The 24,484-nt window shown below is 49.9% G+C and overlaps 2 long non-coding RNA genes and 1 other non-coding gene across 3 annotated transcripts; 1 reads left to right on the top strand and 2 right to left on the bottom strand.

The window, feature by feature from the left end:
* Positions 1-1,896: 1,896 nt before the first annotated feature.
* LOC131828007 (uncharacterized) lies at positions 1,897-13,186 on the top strand. The gene is made up of 3 exons (XR_009352179.1): positions 1,897-1,956; positions 10,333-10,447; positions 12,866-13,186. It is a non-coding gene; the product is annotated as an uncharacterized LOC131828007 (long non-coding RNA).
* Positions 10,327-10,430, bottom strand: LOC131828460 (small nucleolar RNA U13). Its single transcript, XR_009352466.1, has one exon. It is a non-coding gene; the product is annotated as a small nucleolar RNA U13 (small nucleolar RNA).
* Positions 13,187-17,355: 4,169 nt separating the features above from the next.
* Positions 17,356-22,261, bottom strand: LOC131828006 (uncharacterized). Its single transcript, XR_009352178.1, has 3 exons — positions 22,034-22,261; positions 19,305-19,485; positions 17,356-17,927 (listed from the first exon to the last, which is right to left on the bottom strand). It is a non-coding gene; the product is annotated as an uncharacterized LOC131828006 (long non-coding RNA).
* Positions 22,262-24,484: the final 2,223 nt, after the last annotated feature.

The raw sequence follows: 24,484 nt of genomic DNA, 5'->3' as shown, positions 1-24,484 counted from the left end.
AGGAACTCCTCGCCAGAGGGGTGAGGGGAATGGCGGGGAAGGCTGTGATCTGGGGAGTCTTCCCAGAGGGGGTGTCAGAGGTTGGGTATGGAGCAAGGGTCCTAGAAGGGAAGCAGAGTGAGGGAAGGGAGAGCGTATTATAGGAGAAGAAAATGGTATACACAGAGGCAAAGGCAGAGCCTCAGGCTGGCACGAGGGGGGCTGGAGCAAAGGATTTTTCTTAAAAACGATCAGCAGGGGATAATATGGGGCTGGGGTAGGGGTGTGTGTCTGCTGGGCTAGTGCCGGAGGACCTCCCTCTGTGACCGCCCAGAGTAGGGTGAGGAGAGCTGCTGTGCCTTGGGAAGATCATTCTGCCAGCAACATGGAGGACGGATGGAGGGGAAGAGACAGAGGCAGAATCTTCAGTTAAGGCTGTTGCAATAAAGAAAGAGCATGAGGAGAGTCCAAGTTCTCAGGGGAGTGTGGGGCTAGAAGCTGAGGGGCCTGGGGTCCCCTCCCCACTCTGCCACTGGCTTATCCAGAAAGGTCAGAAGGCCTTCTTCTCACAGAAAGCGTGGCCCCAGCTCGGTGTCATTCCACAGATCACCAGGTCTTTGTGGAACATCCCCTGGTTTCCAGAGGCTAGGTGTTTCCGCTAGGTGTGGGGGCAGAGGGAGTGAGCAGGCATGATCTTGGCGCGACAGGAAGGCGGCCGGGAAGGGCGGACGGCGCAGGAAACTGCTGGAGAAGAAATGAGCTGCTGACATAATCTCGGTGTTTCTGCTTCACTCTTTTGACAGCTGCCAGGCAACTCCATCTTCTGGGTGCTCCATAATTTGCTTACCTGTTTCCTGAGGAACGAGGATTTGCAAATTTTTGTCACAGCCTGTGTCACTATGGACTTTTGTGCATGACCCTTGAGTGTAGGTGAGTGTGTTCCTGTAGGGCAGTTTCTTGGTGGTGGGAGCGTATGTGCTGTAGATTCTGGTAGCTTTTGCTAAATTGCCCTCCCCAAGGGGCCTCCCGATTTTTGGGATGATTGAGGCCCAGGGAAGTTAGGTTGCTTGCCCAGGGCCATAGCAATGACATGATTTTGTTAGGCTTTGACTCACAGTGGTTCTGTCTTCAAATCCCTATTCTTCCCATTGTTCTATGCTATAAATTCCTGGAATTCGTTCCCCATAACTCTCTGAGGTTTCTGTCTTGATCCTTCAGACCACAGCAATTAATAAGAGAAAGCTTGCAATGATAGGGCCTGACGTCTTTGTTTGGGAGACAACAAAGAAATGGGGGCAGGGGGCTTGAGTTTCACTTCAGGGCTGGCTCTGGGTTGGGGGGCAGGGCACCCCTGCCCCAAGATCCAGCCAGGGTTGGCAGCTCAAATGTGGTATGAGGAAGGCAGGCGAGGCTAACAAGGAGCCCTGGGGGCTTCCTGGGAGGACCGGGAATTTCCCAGACAGCCTGCACCTCAATCAGAAAAATCTTTGATATGGGGTTGTCAGCTCCAAATTCATCCTACCAGCTGAATTACCGTGGGTCCTGGCGACATCTCTGCCCAAGGGGTGGTGGTGAAGAAATTGGTGTCAAAGGCATTTTTCCCGGCTCTCATGGGATTGAGTTGTGATTCCCAGCTTCTCCCCTTCTGTGCTTCGGCTCATCTCCCAGCTTCCACATGTCATTCTTACAAAGACATGAAGTGACAATTCACAAAGTCGGGCACTCCCAACAGTGAGGTCCCGCCTCCCTCGGTGCCTGCTGCCATGGTGAGCTGGAGTCAGACAGCCAGAGCTCCTATCCTGGCTCTCGGTCTTCAGATCCCCCGGCAAGTGATTCAGCTTCTTGTCATCTGTGAAATGAAGAGACCAACAGACCCGGTCATAGGGTTGCCATGAAGATGAAGTGAAATTGGCATCCTTTCCCTTTTCCAGACTCCCCAGGTTGCCCAGGTGGTGGCTTCTGACATGTGGCCCAGAGGTGAGTAAGGATAAAAGCATGCACAGCCTTGAAGGAATGCCGACCACATGCTAGGCGGTGTTCTAAGTCTTTACGAGTATTGCCTTAATTTTCCATTGCTTTGGAACAACAAATTGGCCCAAAACTTAAGCGACATAGATCAAACACTATTTTATAGCTCTTGTAGTTTTTGTGGATAGGATGTCCGAGAGCAGCTTAGCTGGGTGGTTCCAGCACAAGGTCCCCCGTGAGGTTGCAGTTAAGATGGTGGTTAGGACTGCATCATCCGAAGGCTTGTCTGGGGCTGGGGGGGGTCCCCATCTTCCTCCTTCTCCCCCTCCTCCTCCTCCTCTTCTTCCTCCACATCTTTCTCCTCCTCCTCCTACTTCTTCTTTTTCCTCTCCTTCTCCTCCTTCTTTTCCTTTTCCTCCTCCTCTTCCTTCTTCTTTTTTTTTTTTCTTTTAAAGACTTTATTTATTTATTTGAGAGAGAGAGAGCATGAATGTGGGGGAGGAGCAGAAGAAAAAGAAGCAGCAGACTTCCCACCAAGCAGGAAGCCGGATGTAGGGCTGGATCCCAGGATTCTGAGATCATGACCTGAGCCGAAAACAGATGCTTGACAGACTGAGCTGCCCAGTTGTCCACCCCCCACCGGGAGGATCCATTTCTAAGATGACTCCCTCACAGGCACAGCTCATTTGGGCTGGATGTCAGCAGTCGGCTCTCGTTCCTTGCGTCACGACCTCCTCGCTAATTCAGAGTGCTGCTTGAGTGTCCTCGTGACCTAGCGACAGGCTTCTCCTGGAGTGAGTGCTCCAAGAGAACAGACTGGAAGTTGTAATGTCTTCTAGGACCTAGTTTCAGAAGTCTTCCAGTCATTTTTGCAAAATCCTATTGGTCACGCCAATCAGCCCCTAGCAAGTGTGGGAGGGGACCACACAAAGCCACAAACACAAGGAGGTGAGGATCACTGGAGCCATCTTGGAGGCTCATTCAGTCCCTGCCATGTGCCCAGGGAGGCTTAGTTAGAAGAGACTAAGTGTGGAAGGAGTTGCCGCCATGTAGGAGACTCAAATCTCAGATGTCATGGAGACAGCGCTCCACGCCAGCATGTGCAATGTGAGAGTGGTGACGCCTTGGTCAACAGCGGCCATGACTCTGGTGGAGAAGCCCAGTCAGGGGTAATTCATGAATTGTTCCTGGCTGTGCTCCTTCTGGGCTGGAATCTTTGGCCCTGCTAGAGATTCTGGGAGCTACCAAATAAAATATGCTTGATGGCTTAAACTAGCTGGGAAGGGTTCCATTATCGCAACGAAAATCGCAATGACTTCTACAAATGTTCAGAGCACCAGGGGCATATTATTCTCTTGGGCTGAATACAGTGAGCAAGAGAGAGCCATCCGCATAAAGGGATGGCCAGGGTGCCTCATCGTCTCAGGTTTTATTAACAGAAATATAGCAGCTACAATAAAGGAGGTGAGAATGTGTTTCTATTTGGCACTGGTAGGAGACAACAGGAATATTGTGTCTGAAGGCTATTTTTTGAAGGGAGACAGTGACAAATTAGAGCACGCTTAGAGGAGAGAGGCCAAGATGGTGGAGGAACACAAAACCGTCCCCGTGAGACCTCGGGAATGTTTTCCCTGGAGAAGAGAAGGTACCAAGGGGCACATGGAAGTCATTTTCACAGACATGAAATTCTCTTGTGTCATGGTGCAGAGGGTTGGACAGACTCCAGTTCAACTCCTGGTCACTTCCTTTGTGTGGTACGGACAAGACCCCTAGTTTCTCGGAGTCATTTATGGTCACACCTGGCACATAAGAAATGCTTATAAGCCCCCTTCCTCTTTACCCTCAGCACCAGTGAGAATATAAGAGCAGCTTTGCACTCGGTCTGAATATAGAATACAGGGTGTGAGTGGCTTGTCTTTGGAGAAGACTAAGGACAGGCTGAATGACCCACTGGGCTGTCTACCCTCACTGAGACCTTCTGGAAGGCTGTGTTCCGAGCTAAGCATGTGATATGCATTTTTTCGCTTATTCTCATTATCAGTCTTAGGAAGCAGGGGCTACCATGTCCATTCTACAGAGGGAAAGGGAGGCTCGTAGAGGTTAAATAGCTTGCCATTCTGAGTGCCCATGTCAGAATTTGAATCCAGCCTTATCGCAACGAAAATCGCAATGACTTCTACAAATGTTCAGAGCACCAGGGGCATATTATTCTCTTGGGCTGAATACAGTGAGCAAGAGAGAGCCATCCGCATAAAGGGATGGCCAGGGTGCCTCATCGTCTCAGGTTTTATTAACAGAAACATAGCAGCTACAATAAAGGAGGTGAGAATGTGTTTCTATTTGGCACTGGTAGGAGACAACAGGAATCCAGAGCCTGTGCTTGGAATCCCTATGGTCTGCTGAGAGTGGAAGAAAACAGGGGTGGGGGGAGGTGGGAAGGGTTAGAGCAGGGGAGGACAAGCATTAGGAGGCACCGGCAGAGATATGAACATGCATTCAGAGCTTCAGGATCCTTTGGTTTCCTCTGGGCTGTGAAAGAAAGTTCCTGGCTCAGGCCCTGCCTCCAGCCCAGACTCCCAGCCCCCTGCAGGATGTCTGGCACGGCTTGCACTTCCCGCTCCTGCACGCGGGGAAGGAACAGACAGTGGAGAGGCCGGAATGCTCCCCAAAGGCTCAGGCAGGCCCGCACAGTGGGGCCCCCGGGCAGCCGGCATTGTGCAAGCAGGAGAAGCAGGCCCTGGAATCCTTTCTATTCCGGAGAATTTATGAGGAGGACAAAAGGAGCCATTATCCCCAGGGCTGTGGCGGCTGCTGCCCAGGCCTGTGGCCCAGGTGTCACACGCTGTCCTCACTCTCAGCCTGCTCTCTGCCTTTGTCTGTGGGCACACAGAGGCTTGGCCCCTGCTCCCTTCTCTGACGCTGCCCTGCCCCCTTTGGGCCTTGGTCCCTGGCCACTGCTTTTGCAGATTGAACTTGAATCTCTGCAGACTTGGAGAGGCCAGTGTCCACTGTGAGGGCGACGGCTGGCGGGCCAGCTTTGGTGCCGCTCTCTAGCCCTGGCCATGCCCAAATCTCCCGCCAGCCTGTCGTGGGGGAGTGGGGGTAAGGTATGCTGGTGCTCCGCACAGTCCTCACTGGGCTCCTCTGGGCATTTCCCTTCCTCGCCAGGCCTTCCTGCCCCAGGCCTTGCCTCCCTCGCCTGCACACCTCCCCCTGCTCCACGCTCCTCCACGACAGCAAAAGGGAACTTCGGGGTGCTTCCTGAGAGCCAGCCCACGGTCCCCACCCTTGCCTTTTCTCCCCCGCCCTCCTCTTCATTGGCTGAGCTGTCCTCAGCCTTCAGAACCAAGCTCAGGTGTCCCCTCTGAGAAGGCCTGGGTCCCCCTCCGCTCTGCTCCTTTAGCGCCTGGAGTCGGCTCCCTCCAGCAGTTACACGCCACAGGTGAGGCGGTGGACTCTCGCACGAGGGTCTCTCGGGTCAGACTGCCTAGACTCAAGTCCCAGCCTTGCCACTTACCAGCCGTGTGATGTTGGGCAAGTCATTTAACCTCTTCGGTTGGATTAACCAAAGAGCCTCTTTGGGCCTCAGTGTACTTGCCTATAAAATGGGCATGACAGGGCTGTTAGCAGGATGGCGTGAGACCAGACCTGTGGCCAGTAAAGCCCCTGGCATGCGTGAGCACCCGGTGGTTGGGGCTATGATGGGCCTGTTACCATCGCTCAGCAAGATGTTTACTGAATACATCCTTCATGTGTCAGTGTCTAGGCTTGGCTGGGGACACACAAAGAACGAGATGGATACTGTCTCACTGCTTAAGGAACCGTGTACCCATGAGCCCAGACACCTCACAACCCCTGGAACACAGGCTGTAGGCGAGATGGGAGAGGTACCACAGAACCACACGTGGAGAGGGGAGTGGCCCGAGATGAGTCCCGTGTTCGCTCTGTTGGGAGAGATCCCTGTCTTCCGTGGAAGGTTGGGTTGAGGTGTGGATCTCCTGTGGGTTTTTGGCCTCTGCTCCTGGCTCTTGAATGCTCAGGAGTGGACAGGGGACGGGTCCTGATTGTGGACCCGAAGCCACAACGCTGACTCTTCCTTGCTTCATCACATTTTTTCTTCTCTCCAGTCATCCTCCCTGGCATAAAAGCATACATCTCATCTTCAGAAGCAAGAACCGGAGCTCTCCTTTGAGGCCACACACCCCTCTTCCCCATGTCTTGGTTTCCTTTTCTAGATTACTTCCTCCACAGACTGGCCTGACCCTTCCGATGCTCCTCAGGCCTGTCCCACCACTCTTCGCCCCCTCCTAACTAGCCTGATTGAGGTCTCCAGGATTTCTTCGTTGCCTGAACCCCTAGAAATTTTCATTCTCGTTTTCCTAAAGCTTGGACTGTGACTTGACGGGCTGATCACTTCCTCGTTTCATAAGTTTTCTGTGGCGACCACAGCAAATCACCACAGATCACCTGGCTTTGGATAACACAAGTTTATTATTTTATAGATCTGTAGGTTAGGGGTCAGAGAGGGGTCTCATTAGGCTAAACTACAGGCTGGGCTATGTCTCTGTCTGGAAGCTCTGAGGGGAGCTTTCCATTTCCTTGCCCTTTTCGGGTTCTAGAAGGTTCTAGAGGCTGCTCACCTGCCTTGGTTTGTGGAACATTGAACTTCTCTGGCCATTCCTCTGTTGTCATATCTCCCTCTGGCCTTAGCCAGGAAAGGGTCTCTGCTTCTGAGGCCTGCCTGCAGAATATCATCTTCTCCTCACCTCGAGGTCCATAAACCTGTCACATCTGCACCATCTCTTGCCAGGTTCAGTAACACATCTACAGGGGCCAGGGATTAGCAAGAAAGTATCTCTCAGGGGCCATTAGTCTCCCTACTACTCTGACTTAGAAGTTTTTCTTCACTCAGCTTCTAGAACTCCACTCTTTATTTTGCTCTTAGTGAACTTGGTTTCAGCCTTCTTCCTCCGACCCCTCTCTTGCTCTCCAGGAACCTCATTCAGGCCCTTGGCTGTGCTCACGTCCTCAGCTTCTTGTCTCCAGAGTCCACCGCCCTCCTGAGTTCCAGATTCAAAGACTGTGAAAAGGCTTGGTTGGCGTTTCCTCTTTCCTGGCTGATGACCCTCAGAACCAAACTGTAGATTTTATCCAAATAGCTTCTCCCTCCTTATCTTCCTCATCTTAGGAGAAGGCGCCCCCATCCAGCTCGGGCCAAGCACCTGGGAGTTGTCTTTGGGACAGGACACTTACTTACCCTCCACTTCCTGGTCAGCAGCCAGGCTTATTGACTCATTCTTCCAAAGACACCTTGGGTCCACGTGTTTGTCATCACAGACATCGGCACGCGGGGCCAAACTGCTTCATCTCGCCTGGGTCATTGCAACAGCCTTCTAACTAAGAGCCTACATCCACCTGTGACTCCCCCGACCCCTGCCCACCATCACCCCTAATTCTCGATGCAGCATCTGGAGCAAAACTTGTAAAATGAAATCAGAGCCTTTGCTTGAATCCTCTGGGAGTGGCAGCTTCCTGTCCCCTTGAATCAAATGCAGTGTCATTGGCTTGTCCTCTAGGCCATACGCTGTCTGACTGCTGCTATCAGTCCAATCTCTTCTTACACCTCTGACCCCCTCGCGTCTTGTTCCCCAACCCTACTGGCCCCTTGCTGCTCCCCACATACCACCGACTGTGTTATTGATGCCAGGTCTTCACACGGCTGTTCCTAGGCTTGGAAGCTTCTTCCAGACACCTACGAGGTGACCCCCTCATTACAGTGTCAGCTTCTGCTCAAATGTCACCTCCTCTGAGAAGCCACTTCTCATAATTTCCTTTGTATCATATATATATATAATTTCTTCCTCACTAGATTATAATCTCCATGTGGGCAGGGATTCTATTCTTTTGTTCCATTCCGCATCTATGGAACCTAAGTTGGTACCTGGCCTCCCTTGTAGGCACCTGATCAATATGTATTTGTTATCTGAATGAATGAATGAATGAATGGAAAGGGAGAATTCCCCTGGGGAGGAGGAAGTAGCATGGGAACAGGGCTGGTGGGTAGGCCCTGGGTCAGGAAGGACACCCAGGAGGCAGAGACCCGACGCCAGGCCTCTGAGGGAGACCGTGTCCTTGGCAACTGAGGCGAGAGGCCAGTGGCTGCTCTTGGGGGGAGGCCAGCGGACGCAGGCAGCTGATGGAGCCTGTGGTGACCCCAGGGGAAGCAGAAAGTCAGTGCCCAGGCTGGCATATAGCTCAGACACCAAGACTCCTTCCCTGTTTCCACCTCATCGCTCTGGCTGTGGTGGCCCCGGCAGATGGGCTGGTGGCAGGAAGCCGGCTCTCGGCAGGCCCAGGCTCCCCTCCTGCAGGGCAGCCCCCCAGCCTTCAGCGCTCGGCAGTGCCCAGCCCATGGACTCCTGGATCAGAGAGCTCCCGGGACCCCCAGCAAGCGGAGAGCAGTCATCGTGTCGCCTAGAGGGCCGATGAGAATAATAACAGCTGAGTGGCCAGGCTGCCTCTCGCTGTGGGCCGGGAGCGTTAGCTTAGCCCGTCTAGTCCTCACGGCGCTCTGTGGGAAGGGGGCTATTTGTCCTCGTTTACAAAGAAGGCCATCCTCTCTGGTGAAAGGCCTTGTCCAAAGTCACACGGCTCCAAGGGGCTGGCACCGGAGCTCAGTCGCCCCCTCTCCTTCTTCCTTTGTGTCCCACCGTTGAGTCCCTATGCAGGGACTGGGCACAGGCCCCACCTGCACCTTCTCCTCAGGCTGCCCACCAGAGTCTCCTCTGTTCCCCACGCAGCGTGTGCCGCCGTGCACCTTGTCCCTCGGTGAGTTCTTAATTCTGGACCATTTTGGAGTCCTCTTATCCTGCTATTTTGCCAAGGAATACACATCATGAGTTCTTTTGACAAGCGTCCATGGAGGCCCCGCTCAGTGCCAGGGGGCAGCGACGAAGAGTTGCAACTCCAGTCCTGACTGAGGAGGGCCTCCTCTAGGCCAGGCCCTGTTCTCAGAGCTGTGCGTGTCTAGACCCTTCCGGTTCCCGCAACTACCCTCTGGGGTAGGAAATGTCCTTCCCGTTTCTGACATGAGGACACTGAGATGCACCAGCATGGTGAGTGGCAGAGCTGGGACAGAGACCAACCCATTGGACTCCAACACTCTTAGTCATTGGTCTACACCAAGAAACGAGGTTTGAGAGAGAGGAAGGGGCGCGGTGCTGTGGGGGTGCGGGTGAGGGTGTGACACATTTGGTTGGGTTCCTGTGCAAGTGGACAATGAACAACGTAAGTGACTTCACCAGGTAGAAGAGAAAGGACATTCCAGATAGGAACAAAGGCCCAGACAAAAGCAGAGACCCTCAAGTACTGAGAAACACATCGGTTTCTAAGCTCCTTGAGTCTTATTTATCTTCATATTTATCTACTCCTCAATAAATAGTTGTGAATTTAAAAAAAAAAAAAAACACAGAAACAGGTTTTGTCTGGCTTGGCTCCCAGCTTTGGGGCAAGAAAGGAAGAAATGTATATTTACTGAGGACTGACAAGGCACCACGCCCTTTCACGTGTGTGGGTCAGGGGCTCTCAGCACAAATCTGCCTGGTGAGCTTCGTCTCCACTTTCCAGATGAGGAGACTGAGGTGCAAACAGGAAGTGCGGCCTTTTGCCTTAACTCACTTCCTGGGCCCATATCCTCCCTGTTTTACCACCATAAGGCCTCTGGAGCTGTTTCCCCTTCTTGAGGTGACACCTGGGAAGCCAGGGAAGGGGTGTCCCGTGACATCACTTTCTGTTTCCCCTTTGCACTGTCCTCCTCCTCTTGTCCCTCATGACTGACTGAGGCCCTGTGAGCCCAGGACCCAAGAGTCCCCACCCTTTCAGGGTCACATGGCTGAGAGGACTTTCAAGGGGATAAGCATTTTTTTTTTTTCAGTTTCAAAACCAGAAGCTTCCTTTCCTCCTCCTTTTTCTATCAATATTGAGAAGTTGGAGGATTTAGAAAAACCACGTGACTGCTGTGTGATTGGGGGCAAGCTTCACAGGCAAGGAGCCTCAGTTTCTAAGAAATATCAAAGGGGAATCAGAATCATGTTTCCTAAGTGCACAGAGTTTGGATGTACAGATCTGCCCATTGCAGCATTGTCTACGCTCTTGAGAAATTAGAAACGAACTGTGTATTCATCAACAGGGATTCAGTTAAATACATTTGCTACGTCCAGACGAGGTTCATTAAAAAGTATGATGCCGATCTATATTCACTGAATTAGAAAGTTCTTGCCTTACCAAGGAATGGTAAAAGTACATAAAACAAACAAACAAACAGAAAACTAGTGAACCATAAAAAAAAAAAAAAAAGGTAAAAGTAGTATCTTTTTTCAATGTCAGATGGGTAATGTGCCAAGGCTGTAACAAGCTTTGAGGGAAGCACATGTCACACTGCGGTGCGAACGCCCAGTCATCACGCTTATGAACTACAAAAGGATCAGGATCACCGTGGATGGTAAAGATATTTTCTGCTTGTCTCTCCTGTCGACTCTCCACCCTCTCCATCTTGTTCTGTGCCCAGGGGCTTAGGCCTCCAGGAACCACCGTCGATGGGCTTCTATGCCTTCTAACGGCAGCTGAGTTGGCAGATGGGAGGCACCCGCAGTCGGAGGGTAGGGGAGAGTGAGATCGGGGCTCCAGCTCTGCTGTTGACGGGGGCTGGCTGTGTCTCCCTGAAGGCTACAGGTCCTGACAAGTGACCCTCCTCACACAGCTGTGGTTTGTTGTAACCGCTCCCTCTACCCTTGGCCGTCAGACCCATGAGTCCCGATGGCTCTCCCTTGTTGCTAGCCCTGGTGCACAGCACCATTCCTTGCCGATTTTCCCAACCTCTACCCAGGCCAATGAAAACAGCCCCTATTAAACTCTCTGCAATTACTCATTTGAATGTGCCATCTATTTCTACCAAGAGCCCAACTAACACCATAATACAGTCCCAGGCAGGTAAAACGATATCCATTCCAGAATCCAATAAGGGAGGTCTGAAAGGATGACCATGGAAACATTATTGTCCCAGTGTGATGGGATTTGGGTGGGATTTTTTTTTTTTCCTACTTTATGCCTCTGTGAAATTTTTAAACTTTTCTACAACAAGCAGGGATTGTCTTTGATTCCAGAAAAACAAACAAATAAAACAGTTGTTGTAAGGGTCAGATGAGAGCAGGACATGAAAAGTGCTTTGTACATTGGGAGCTACTGTTCAAACTTAAGGTCCTAAGGAGTGAGCCAGCTGGTGTAAGGATTTCTAGGGTATTTGCATTAAGGCCTGATTTCCTCACAGAAAGACTGACTTCCTTTTAAAAAGGACTCAGATGTAAACGGACCGGCCCAGCATCCTTGGCTTTTTCTTTCCAGAGTATCTCAACAAACAGTCAAGTCCCCAGCATGTCTTCTCGGCTCCCTCCTGCCCCCTGCCTCAGTGACCTGCTGCCTTCCCCAGCCCCCACCTCGTTCAAGGGCAGAGACAGCCCGATGAAAGCCAGGGTAATGAACTCACAGTACAACTGCCTTCTGGTCTCCCGGGTCAGCATGTCTCTGCCAAAATGAAAGAGAGGACTTCCAAAGGAATGCCTTCTTTTTTCACAAAACGTGGCCATGAATTAATCATTGTTTATCGGGGCTGTGTGATACTTGGTCCCAGTAATGGTGCTGAGACATAAATCATAGCTCTTTGGGGGTGGGGTTGAGGAAAGGGCCCAGGAAAGCTGTGAAGAGCTGTTCTTCTAACCCAGGGCAAAAATATCCTTGTTTTCAAGCGGCTGGGAGTGCATTCTGGGCTATTTATAATCGGCTGCCGAGCTAAGGCGTTTCTGCAGCTGGGCCTGGGAGATAATTAGCACAGTTTCCTTCTCAAGCCAGGTCTGCAAAACAGACCCCTCTCCTCTGGTAGCCCACCCCAGCCCATCTGCGCCGGGCCTCTGGAGTCTGACCTCCCTCGCTTGGTTTCAGCTTTCTAGAAAGCAAAGGGTGCATTTAAAGACAGAAAGGCCAAACCACCGCGGCTCAGAGATGAAGGTTCGGCTTGTGACCCGCTGGCAGATAGATGTGCCCAGAGCAGGACTGTGGAATGTCCATGGAACTTGGCACAAAGGGCCTTTGAGAGCTGTGGGGAAGGGGCACATGCCACAGGCTCCATTTCCTTCTCCCAGAAGTTGCTCCAGATAGAAAAACAGGGTCCCCGGGAGGGCAAATTCCAAAATTCTCGCGTTGTGTGTCTTGGCAGGAAGGTGAGCATTGAGGCGAAAGTTCTGGAATAGGGCTCAAAAACCCTGGCTGCCTCTCCCACTACTGCCTGGTGACCTGGAGCAAACCCCTTTATGTCTCTGGACCTCAGTTTCCTTATCTACAAAGGAGGGGAGGGGGAACGCGGTATTTTTCACACATGTGAAACTCACTAAAGCTCCTTTATAAAAGCAATATTGCATATTCTGTTACATAGAATGGAGTATATAAAACAGGTACAAACACGGTAACTGGTTGACGTAGCTCTGGGAGGGAGCTGAGACCGCAAGCCCACCCACCTGCCCTCTTTCTCAGCCTGACCAGATTCGCGAAGCTGTGGGTTCCTAGAGAGTTTGGTCACTGCTGGCTCAATGGTGTCTAACATTCTGAGCTTTGAAATCCATTCATTCATTCCCCCATTCATCCCCCATAAGTATTTACTGACTTGTGTCAGGCTGGACTTGGTGTTGGGGATGAAAAGAAGAATAAGAAAGCCATTGTTCTTGCCTCACGGAGTTTGCAGGGTAGTAGCATAGATAGATACTGATTAAGTATATATGTTATAGAAACATAAATAATACGTTACATATAATGCATGTGTTTTGTGTATTACATATGATACATATATTTCTAAGATGAGGTTATATTGAAGCAGGTTGGGCCCTAAATCCAGTATGACTGGTGTCCTTACAAGAAGAGAAGTGATAGAGAGACAGAGCCACCCGAGAGAAAGCCACATGATGACTGGAGCATAAATACCACCACAAGCCACGAAACACCAAGTATTGTCGGCAAACCACCAGAGACTGGGAAGCAGCAAGGAAGGATCCCTGCTGAGAGCCTTTAGCGGAAGCGAGGTGCTGCTGACAACTTGAGTTTGGACTTCTAGCCTCTAGAAGCACGAGAGAATACTATTCTACTGTTTTAAGCCACGGAGTTTGTGGTATGCGTTACAGTGGCCCTAAGAAGCGAATAAAATGGACACAAATGCGGTTCTTCTTACTCTCAGTGGTTGTGTTTTATAAAGCCACCACGGGAACATGGAACCATGGCTCCCAGGGATACACAGGGTTAGGTTCCCCGGAGCCTCTGGTCACAACATTTCATCCACCAATTGTTACATAATCTGGGTTTATGCGTGCTTCTGTTGAAAGACATCTTACTTACCATCTATTGTCAATTCATTCATGTTAAATTTATGGCCAACAGCAGTATAACTCATGCCTGGACGAATCTTATCCAACACCTACCTTTCCTCCACCAGGCACATGGCAGCCTTCTTGGGCTCAGGAGTGCTAGACAACCCTCTAGCCCCATGCTCGGCGGCCATTTTATTTTTTAATTTTTTAAAAAGATTTTATGTATTTATTTGACAGAGAGATAGAGAGAGAGCACAAGCAAGCAGAGCGGTGGGCAAAGGGAGAGAGAGAGAGAGAAGCAGGCTCTCTGCTGAGCAGGAAGCCCAATCCGGAGCCATTTAAACAGCAAAACAGGACGCCTGGGTGGCTCAGTTGGTTAAACAGCAAAACGACCAACCGCGAGCCCCAAAATGCAAAAAGTGTGACACAAAATTGCAAAAAGGACACTTGTTTAGAGTCTGAGGGCTGAGATAAGAAGCAGAGTGTCAATTTTGTTGGATCTCAGGTGGGAACACGTGTGTTGGGAGACTCAAATTTTTTGCGGCTCTGCGCATGTCCGTAGATGAACCTCCGAAGCCCTGCACGTATTGATTTGGGCAACACAAATCCATTCGGAGGAGTAGCAAATTCCCAAATACAGACTCTACAAATGACACAGATCCACCTTAGACACACAGGCCAAATGGTAAGAAAGGCTGTGAACCAAAGAACAGTGTTTTGAAAGATAGGAACCAACACTTATCTTAACTGGCAAAGTCAAGGGACCACCTGAGTGGTGGCATTTCAAGCCGAGGCCTGAAGAAGAGAGGAGCCAGGAGTCGGGGGAAGGATCTGTGGGCAGAAGAGACAGCTCGTGAGGAGTCTGGGGGTAGGTAAAAGCTGGGTGCGTTTGCATGAGGTGGAAGTGCCTTGAGCAAGATGGCGAGTGAGTTGGGTGAGGGTTTTGGGTAAGGAACGATGGGAAGATCTTGGAGTGGTTTGAGCAGAAAAACGAGGTGTCCCAGGCAGAACTAAAGTCCTCTCTCAGCTGCTCCACAGATTTGCTGAAACAAGATCTGGTTCCCTCAGCTGGCTAATCTGAGAAATAAATGTGTGATAATTTCAAATCCTTCTTTGGATTGGTGCAGGGATATAAATAAATGCCAAGGGAAGTGTCATGGCGTGATCATATCTCAGTTTGTTCTGCACATGATGGTGTTTAATTTTTAAATCAGATCTACTAGGAATATAACGCCTCAAACCAAGGGAGTAAGACTTCCATGTGAACATTTCAGCTTCCACGGCAGGAAAGGGGAGGGAGATATTTTTAGAAGGAGACCTCTCAGTGCCCCTAAACCACGAGGGAGGCACTGCCCTGCCCCAGCATTCCGCAGGCCCTGCCTATCAGCTTTCATCGTGGACAAGGCGTGGGTGGGCTGAGGTACCCCATGTTGCCAGGAATGCCTGACCAGAAACTGCTCTTGGGTGTGTCCCGAAGCTGCCTCCCCTTCACTTGACCCAGGACAGCTGGCTTCCTGGCCTTGTGAAATCTTCCAGAAGCAGGAAAGAACTTGAGTTCTGAGTGAGACTCCTTGTGTCTGACTTCATGTGTTTGCCGTGTCTTTCCTCTCCATGCCTTACTTCACTATGTCCATCCAACATCAGTTACCATCCTCCCTGACCACCACCAAACCCTACCAGCAGAAACAGTGTGGCACTACAGAGACGCTTGGCAAGCACTGGCAAACTGTGCTCTGTGGAGTGGAAAATACCATGGCGGCCATTTTCTTTCCTTCCTTGAGGAGAAAGTCCCTTGTCAATCATTGAGACAGTCTGAGTAAGCTTGTTCTTAGACATCTGATGACTAAGGAAGCCCCTCATGCTATCTCATCATATTTTCTTCCTCTTCTCCAGGGCTTACCAACACTCCCTCTGTAGGACATGCTGAGGGATTATGAGTCAAAAGGAAGAATGACGAATAAGTGATTTTTCTGGTCTGGTGTTTGGAGGGCAAACTCAGTTCAAAAGCTAGCTATTCCAACCTTTGTGAAGGTGTAGAGGTCCTTGGGTGAACATGTTTGTTATGTGAATATGAAGGTCTTGCAGTAGTGCCTGCTCCAGAAAAACTTCAGTTTACCTGAACACAACTTTTCAGTCAACAGAGGGTTGTAGGATCTGTGCTGTCCCAGAAGTGTGAGCCGTTGTCCCCATCCTGACACTTTTCCAAGAGACCTCGGGCCAGTAACTTACCCTCCTGGGGCCACCGTGTCTGTGGAGGGCGTGTACCCACAGCCAAGGTCGCCTACTAAACGGCCGGCCGCACTTCCACAGAGCAGGTGTTTGATTGCATTCTTTTGTGCTGAAAGACTCCGGAATTAGATTCTCCAGCCATGCCTGAGACGGTCTGGCTCTGCAGGAGCTCAAACCAAGTAATGAAAAACCATGGAAAACAACGAGGCAGCCCATGTCCCCGAGTCACCTCTTCCTGGGCGGTCCAGGGGCCTTCCCTCCACTTTTCCCAAATTGGGCTTCTCTCCCCTCCCCAAACGGCCACGGCCGCTGGGCAACGACTTTGCTCGAGGACAGACGATCAGACTCATCACGCGTGAGAAACCGCACCCAGGAGAGGGCCTCACCTCAGGAAGCCGCACTGAACCTCCTGGCCCTGACCTCACAGGACGTCTCCCAGCTGAAACCATCAGCCCCACTGCCTCCCACCCCCTAGACTCGGATGAGATCAGCCAAAACTGACCGAGGGGACATGGGCACCAGGCTGGACGCTGGGATGCGGCATGAAGGAAGACAGGACTCCTGCCAGAAGCTTCCAGTCAGACAGGACATCTGCCCAAAAATTCTAGTCAGCAAAGGGAGAGAGAGAGTCCTGGAGGAGTCACCCCTGGGGAAGGGGACACGCGTGGTGGTGGGGCTAGACGCAAAAGGCTGAGAATGACAGACAAAACGGGCCCCTAACAACTTGATCAATCATTTCTCCACTTCTTCTTCTTCTTTTTTTTTTAACAGCTGATGAAACATTTTCACGCATAAGAGCTCATTTGTTCCTCACGTGCCGTCAGAGAAGCAGACAAGACAGGGACACTGAGGTCTCCCCCGGGGTAGCTCCCTCCGTGGACACACAGTGGTAGCTAACGGTACACGTAACATCATCTATTCCGCGCTTCCTCCGAGCCAGGCCCAGGCCGGGCCCTTCACAAACGTGATCGAGTCCTCACATCTCTCCAAAACAGGCGCTATTATTATATTTTTCTTTTTTAAAGAATTGCAGGAAAAACCTAGAGCCCAGCATTTACATTTACTTTCAAGTGTATAGCTCAGCGGCGTTGAGGACATTCACTCCGCGGGGCCCATCACCACCGTCCACCCACGGAACTCCTTCTAGGCCGTAAAACCGAAACTCTCTACCCACTAAGCGACTCTCCATTTCTCCCTCCTTCCCCTACCCTCTGGCAACCACCATGCTGCCTTCCGTCTCCACATCTCCACGTGTATGAGTGTTTGAGGCACCGCAGAGGCGTGAAACCAAACAGGATTTGTCTTGGTGTCAGTGGCTTATCTCCCTTATTTCACTCAGGATAATGTCCTCGAGCTCTGTGTTATAGCAGGTGTCAGAATCCCCCCCCCCCTTTTTAAAGGCTGAATAGTGTGTGTGTGTGTGTGTGTGTGACATTTTGTGAACGCATTTACCCATGGATGGACAATTGGGCTGCCTCTACACAGTTGGGTATCGTGACTAACGCTGGTCTGAATATGGTACGCAAACATCTCTTCGAGTAAACAGATACAGTTGTTTGAGCAACGTTGGGTTGTCAACTTCCGGCGCAGTAAAATATCCACATATAACGCCCCCCCTCACTTAACTACTACTAACCTACTGTTGACTAGAAGCCTTACTGCTAACGTAAACAGTCGATTACCACATATTTTATGTGTGTCTTACATATTGTATTTTTATAATGAAGTAAGATGGAGAAAAGAAAATGTTATTAAGAAAATCATAAGGAGCACAGCATACATGGACAAGGTTGTACTGTAAAGAATCTGTGTGTACGTTGTCCTGCGTGGTTCAAAGCCATGCTATTCAAGGGGCAACTGTATTATGAATCTCCTTTTTCTAGGGAGGGAAACTGAGACTCAAGGTATTGAGTAATTTCTCCTGGCTCAACAAACAGTAAGTGGAGAACCAGTCTGTGTGACACCAGACACCGGGTTCCTAACCACTGTTCCTATCTCTAAAAAACTCAAAAATACCCAAGTTCAAATCCCAGCTCTGCCACGAACCGATGGTGACATGAGCAAATACAAACCTGTGAGTCGTGGGCTTGTTTTAAGGATGAAGTAAATTGAGGTGCTTCTCGTGCCAGGCTCATCGTAGTGTCTTTTGTCATCACTGTAACAACTGGTAGCGAGTACGTAGGAGAAGTGACCCAGGGACCCACAGCCTCGGACTCAGTGGCTGCAGCCTGCCGGGTGGGCTGAGGGCTGGTTCTCGCCAGTTAGGCTGTGAGCTGTGCCGGGGCCACCTTTGTCATCCGTACCATGAGCCAGCCCAGGACTGAGGGTGTCACGGCACTGATGTGGCTGCAAGGTACAATAAGAGAGCACAGCTGGAGCAAGAGAAGGGGGTCCTAACCCAGGGCAGCCACTAACCAGTCCTCATTCCCTTCCCCCTGGGCCTCAGCTTTCACACCTGCCGATCGATTGGGGCCCTCACAGGGGACAAGTGTTCTGGAACTTCTAAGCTGTGACCTCAGTGTAGCGGTGTGAAGGGTTCAGGTGGTACGCTCAGGCTGTCTGGGTCCGACCCTGGGACTGCTGTCCACTTGCTGTGTAACTTTCAACCAGGGGCTTGGGACCTCTTTAGCCTTTGGTTTTCTCATTACTAAAAATGGAGCACACTCCAGAGCTTGGGTCACAGGGCTGAGAGGGTCAAGTGAGGGCTTTAAGTGCTCAGTAAAGGCGGGCTGTTGGAATTCTTCTTACGATTATCAGAATGAAGACTTGCTGACTGCCCAGCTTCCGGAAGAGAGACCTAGCGTGGCAACATTACTCACCTGTGAATCGGAGGTTTCTCCTTTGACGGCAGGAACCCCGTCATCACCAACTCGAAAGGTCGTGGTGGGGGTTAAGGGAGATAATAAACAACCGGGCACTGAGGAAGGGCTTAGCCAGTGTGTACCAGCGGTAGAATGATGCCCATTGCAAAGTTTTAGAGATTTGTTTCTTCCCATACAGTGATGTGTAATTTCTACGACCGGCAATTTGGCAATGACTCTGAACACCACCAATCCGCCTGCCCCTTGACCCGGAACCTCCATGGCTAATTACAGATAACAGCTGGGAAATGATGCGGGTCCAAGGCTTTCCAGTGCGACACTGGTTGTAAATGTCTGTCTGATTAAAATAAGTTGTGGGTTGGCAAAGTATGCAGCTATGAAAAAAAAATGGTAGAAGAAGCTCTTCCTGTTCTAAGATCTATTAATTGAGAAAATTGAGGAACAGAACACCATGTATCACTATACAATGTTTAGCATTTGCGTAAGAAGGAATGGGGTAGTAGATAATCATAGGCCCGTGTAATGCTTGTATATACACTTAAAAAAAATCTCTGGAGGGATACACAGCAGGCCCTGAGTTCCTGAGAGATCGTCCTGTATCTTTTTATAATTATCTGTTTATAACTTTAAGAATGTATTACCTGTTCAAAAAATTAAATAGAGTAACACTGTGTTAAGGAAAGAAGGGAAGGCGGGACAGCAGGAGGGGAGGGAGAGAGAGGGAGAGAGGAAGTGGGAGGGCTGGGGAGGGAGGGGGACGAATCTGCTCCTCTCAGTCTCAGGCTAAGGGAGAGCAGGTCTGTCCTGCGGAGGAGGGGACCGAGCATCCAGCATCAGGCATCACGGGATCTGGCTGGGCGTGAACATCAGTTGTGATAAGGAAGGTGGGTCGCTGACTTACAGGAGACGACCTGACACTGAAGTCCCGTGGCCCTCCCGGCAGGTGTCTTTCCACAGGGGTGTGACAGTGACCTTCAAGCTTCTGCTCTGTCCTTGTTTCCAGCAGCGACTCCCATAGGGCGCGGCCTCCCCCTCAGGCTCCTCTCCACTCCCAGAAAGCTCCCTGTTGGGACTCCTGCCTCCTGAGAAAAGAACAGAGATATAAAAAGAAGGACCCAGTGCATTTCCCCCGCTTCCAATGTCTGATTTCTTAAATTAATTTACATGGCAAATGGAAGAGCCGATGACACAAAAGCTTCAAACCAGAAAGTCTTAAACACGTGAAAGGCAGCGGTGATGATGGTCATTCCCTAGGCCAGCACCTCTGTCAGCTCGGACAAATAATCTAGAGACCTGACTGCCATCTTTTTGGGTTATAATAATTTTTTGTCATTGATGGTGTGAATTTAGCAATGAACACACTGTTGTAAATAAACACGGGTATTTTTGTTTCCCTCAACGCTGGACTCTAGAGGAGTCTTTTTGCTTAGGCTTTGGCACATGTTACTATTATCAATACTATTAATACATATGGCATGTCATTCTGTATAAAATTCATAAATATATTCATGGAAAATAAGAATAAATGTACTGTCAATTTATGGTTTGTTTTCCCATCCATTATCTCATCTGATCTTCAAACAGGGTGGGTATTTATTCAACAAACATTTACGGAGCACTCATCGTGTCCATGATGCTGAGCTACGTCCTGGTGTTTCAGAGGTAAAATGACAGAACTCCGGTGTAACTGAGGTCAGATACGCAGACAGATGTGGAATTACAGCAGTAGACAAGACGATGTGGGAACAGTGAGGAGAGGCACCCAATCCACCAAGTGGTGGGGAACAGATCAGAGAGGATTTCCAGGCAAGCTGTGGTCGGAGCTGAGCCTGACACAGGGAAGCACTGAGTCAGACCCCTGGCTTTCCCAGCATCTTCCTCCTGTGAGCCGGAGCCCAGCAATCCCTAGTAGACTCTCCACTCCGTCCCCGGTGGCTATGCCTAACTCCATGCTACACATTCCTCAGGAAACTTGTCAGTTCAAGATCTATGCTTTGGTGAGGGACCTTTATTTATTGGTTTGGCTTCTTTCCCTGAGGAGTGGTCTGTCTGGTTCTCTCGCCCCAGACGCACCAGGGCTGATCCCTCTCACATCTGGCTCGACACCCCCCACAAGTCTGGACATGGCCCTGAAAACCACCTCTCACTTCACAGCACAGTGTCCCACGCCCTGGGAGGTGGGCTGTGTCTGGGCTTGCTCAAGTCTGGGAATGGCAAACTCCGGCTGGAGCCTACACAGCCCAAACTCTGCTCGGAGGAGGTTGGCACAAGCCTCGGACTTTGGGCTCTGGCCGGGAGGTGGTCCCAGGAATTTGCAGTGGCGAAGCCCTGTGGGTCTCTGCTCCCTGGGGGAGTGCGAGCAGCTCCTAGAAAGTGAGGGATGTGCGCAAAAAGATGGTGCCCAGGATGGTGGTTAAGAGGCTAGGGGGTGTCCTGGGGCACCTGGGAGGCACAGTGGGTTAAGCATCAGACTTTTGGTTTCCGCTCATGTGATCTTAGGGTTGCGAGATCAAATCCCACATGGACCCTGCCCTCAGCAGCTCAGCACAGAGTCTGCTTGGCTTGCTCTCTCCCTCTCCCTCTGCCCCTCCCACTCATGCTCTCTCTCGAAAATAAACAAACAAATCTTTTTTTTTTTTCTTTAAAGAAGCTAAGGCCTGTCTTATGTGGAGGTCCCCAAAGCAGAGGGCTCAAGGGGTGACTCATTAAGGAAGTGTTCCCAGCGGAGACCAGATGGGAGTAGAAGTGGGACAAGGAAGGCGAAGAAACTAGACAAGCTGACCTTGAACCGAAAGGACCCTTCTGCTGGAGGGATTTCCCACGGAGTCGCAGCCTCAGCCTAATCCTTGCTCTCACGCGGTGTAGGGGTTTGGAGTAGGTCTGGGTTGTAAGTTATGCCTTCAGAGTTCGTCTCTCCAGGAAAGCGGGGCCCTCACACTCCCCCAGAGAAGGGCTGCCTCTGGACACACACTCCCAAGCATTTCCTGTGGGCAAAGCTGCCCCAGGAGACCAAAGCCCAGTTTCTGCCTGTGCGACCAAGAACACTAACCTTGTTGATAGTTTTTTTTTTCCTTGTCCTTCCCTTTTCTTTTCTTTACTTTTCTCTTTTCTTTTCTTTTAAGATTTTATTTATTTGAAAGACAGCGAGTGTGGCACAGGAAGAGGGAGAAGCAGGTTCCCCGATGAGCTCGATCCCAGGACCCTGGGATCATGACCTGAGTCGAGGTCAGACGCTTAACCAACAGAGCACCCCCCCAGGCACTCCAACAGTTTTTTCAACTCTAAAGTGGGGACACTTACATCTCCTTCGTAGGACTGTTGTTAAGGGAGAAGGAGATAATATGAACAAAGTGTGTAGCATGGGCCTGGCATGTGTTAGGAATTACTTATGTCTGAACCTGGCTCATGTCCATCTGGGGGATTCTACCATCGGAATGCTGACACAGGTGAACCTGAGCTCCAGGGCCTCTGCTTCTGCTCCTTGTGTCTCTCTCTCCCTCTGCGGGGAGATCCTCTTTCCTTGTCTCAGAAACCCAGCCCTCCTGCCTCCTCAGCTCCCCCAAAGCCCTGTCCAGTCCAGTCTTAGGACCTCACACTCGAATCCACCCACTGCCCCAGTCTTTTCCTTACCTCGCTGGCCTTGCTACCCAGAAGCATCACAAAGCGAAGTGATTAAAAGCCCAGATTCCAGAGTCAGGTGGTCTGCGTTGGCGTCCTTGCCTCAACACTTCCGGAATGTGCAACCGTGGCAAAGTCCTTAATCTTCCTGTGCCTCAATTTCCTTATCTGCCTAATGGGGTAACACTCACTCTACCTCTTACAGCTGTTGTGAGATATTACTGAACAAATCCAGCTATGTGCTGCCTAGTGCAATCGTCGGGATAAGAAGTCCTTATGAGTCAGATTCCTGCTCTGTTTAATGCTCCGATTCTTGGGTTTATAATTTCCTCATTAACCCCTGCTATTTCCACCCTCTGATAATGGGCAGGGTTCTCACCCTTGTCCTCCTTTTGGTCCCTGGAGCTCCAGGGTCACTTCCTGTTGGAGCCTCAGATGGTCAGCACAGGGAGAACCATGAACATGTGCATGGCACCTCTTGGTTTTCTCCATAGCGCATGTCTGACCTGATCTGTGCCTTTTCTTTCAAAATTAAGTTTTTAATTTTAATTCCTGGGTAGATTTAAAAAATGATATTATATTAGTTTCAGATGTACCATTTTGTGACTCAACACTTCCATACCTCACGCAGTGCTCATGATGGTAAGTGTACTCTTAGTCTCCATCCCCTACTTTCCCCATACCCCCACCACACCCCGGCCTGGATATCATCAGTTTGTTCTCTGTAGTTGAGAGTCTGTTTCTTGGTTGTTTCTCTCTTTGTCTCTCTCTCTCTCTTTTTTCCCTTTGCTCATTTGTTGTGGCTCTTAAATTCCACATATGAGTGAGATCATATGGCGTTTGTCTTTCTCTGACTGACTTATTTTGTTAAGTATGATACTCTCTAGCTCCATCCATGTCGTTGTAAATGGCAGGATTTCCTTTTTTATGGCTGAGTAATATATATATATATATATATATATATATATGCCAACTCTTCTTTATTCATTCATCTATCAATGACACTTAGGCTGCTTCTGTAATTTGGCTATTGTAAATAACATGGCTATAAACATCAGGGTGCATGTATCCCTTTGAATTAGTGTTTTTGTATCTTTGGGTAAATACCCGGTCACACAATTGCTGGATTGTAGGGTAGTTCTGTTTTTAATATTTTTAGGACCCTCCATATTGTTTTCTACAGTGGTCGTGCCAGTTTGCATTCCCATCAACGGTAATCTGTGCCTCTTTTTTGAAATGAGGGGACTGAGGCCCGGAAAGATTAAGCATCATGCCCAAGTTCACCCAGCTCCCAAGCAACTACCATTAACTCCAAGTTCAGTGCTGCTGTGCCCCCAGAGACCCAGCCCATCATAGGCCTTGGCATAGCATAGATGCTAGATTTGTGTTTGTTGAATGAATGGACAACCGTTCTGGGCATATATCCAGAAGTGGGATTGTTGACTTACAGAGTATGGGAATATTCAATTTTACAAGCAAAAGCAGACTCTTTTTCAAAGTGGTTGTACCAGTTTACATTCCCATCACCACTGTATCAGGGATGCTTTTGGATCTCATTCTCTCTGCACTTGGCATGGTCATGCAGTAAAACAGGAGAATAGGGGTCTACATTTGACCCACACCCCTGTTAGTGGTCATGTGGGCCATCACAGTTTCTGCCACACATCCCAAGTGATGTAAGAAGTTATCTCTCCCATGTCTAGGGGCACCCAGCTGGCTCAGTTGGAAGAGCATGCAACTTTTGATCTTGAGGTCTTGAGTTCAAGCCCTACACTGGGTGTAAAGATTACTTAAATAAATAAAACTTTTAAAAAATAAGTAATCTATCCACATCTAACCACATGACCACTGTTATGGCCTCTGTCTCTGACCTGACCCCTCCTGGAGTCTTCAGCCTTATCTCTTGATAATCCTCTGTCTCTGACCTGGCCCCTCCCGGAGTCTTCAGCCTTATCTCTTGATAGTCCCTGCTGCCCCCGGCGGCCAAGGTTCCAGCAGATGACTCGCTGTCATCTTGTTGAGTACACACCATATGTTAGACATTTATTGAACATTTATACTGGCATTATCACTTTTAATCTTTTCAGTGATCCCCTTCCCCCATTTTATAGGTGACGAAATTGAGCCTTGGGAGTTTAAGTTCGCTCTCAAAGACACACAGCTGGTAAGTAGTAAGGCTGAATTTTAAACCCAAGAGTCTGATTCTAGAGCCTGCACTCTTCACTACAACATGTTCTTCACTAAACAACTGTTTACAAGTCTCTATTTTTTCCTTTGCAGCTGCTGCTTTTTCTGCTTGGGAGAGCTCTTTCCTTATTCCCCATCTCAACTGCTTTGCTTTGCTTGGTAAAATTTTTGCTCATCCTTTGGGACTCCAGTCAAGCGTCACCTTCTCTGAGACGTCCTCTCTGACCACCTATGACTGAATTACCTGTCTGACTCCCAGCATCTTACAGCTCTCTC

The sequence above is a fragment of the Mustela lutreola genome, chromosome 3 (genome assembly GCF_030435805.1).
Source record: "Mustela lutreola isolate mMusLut2 chromosome 3, mMusLut2.pri, whole genome shotgun sequence".
NCBI classification, from domain to species: domain Eukaryota; kingdom Metazoa; phylum Chordata; class Mammalia; order Carnivora; family Mustelidae; genus Mustela; species Mustela lutreola.
Note: the sequence above shows the minus strand (reverse complement) of the source record. Positions and strands in the feature narration are given on the sequence as shown.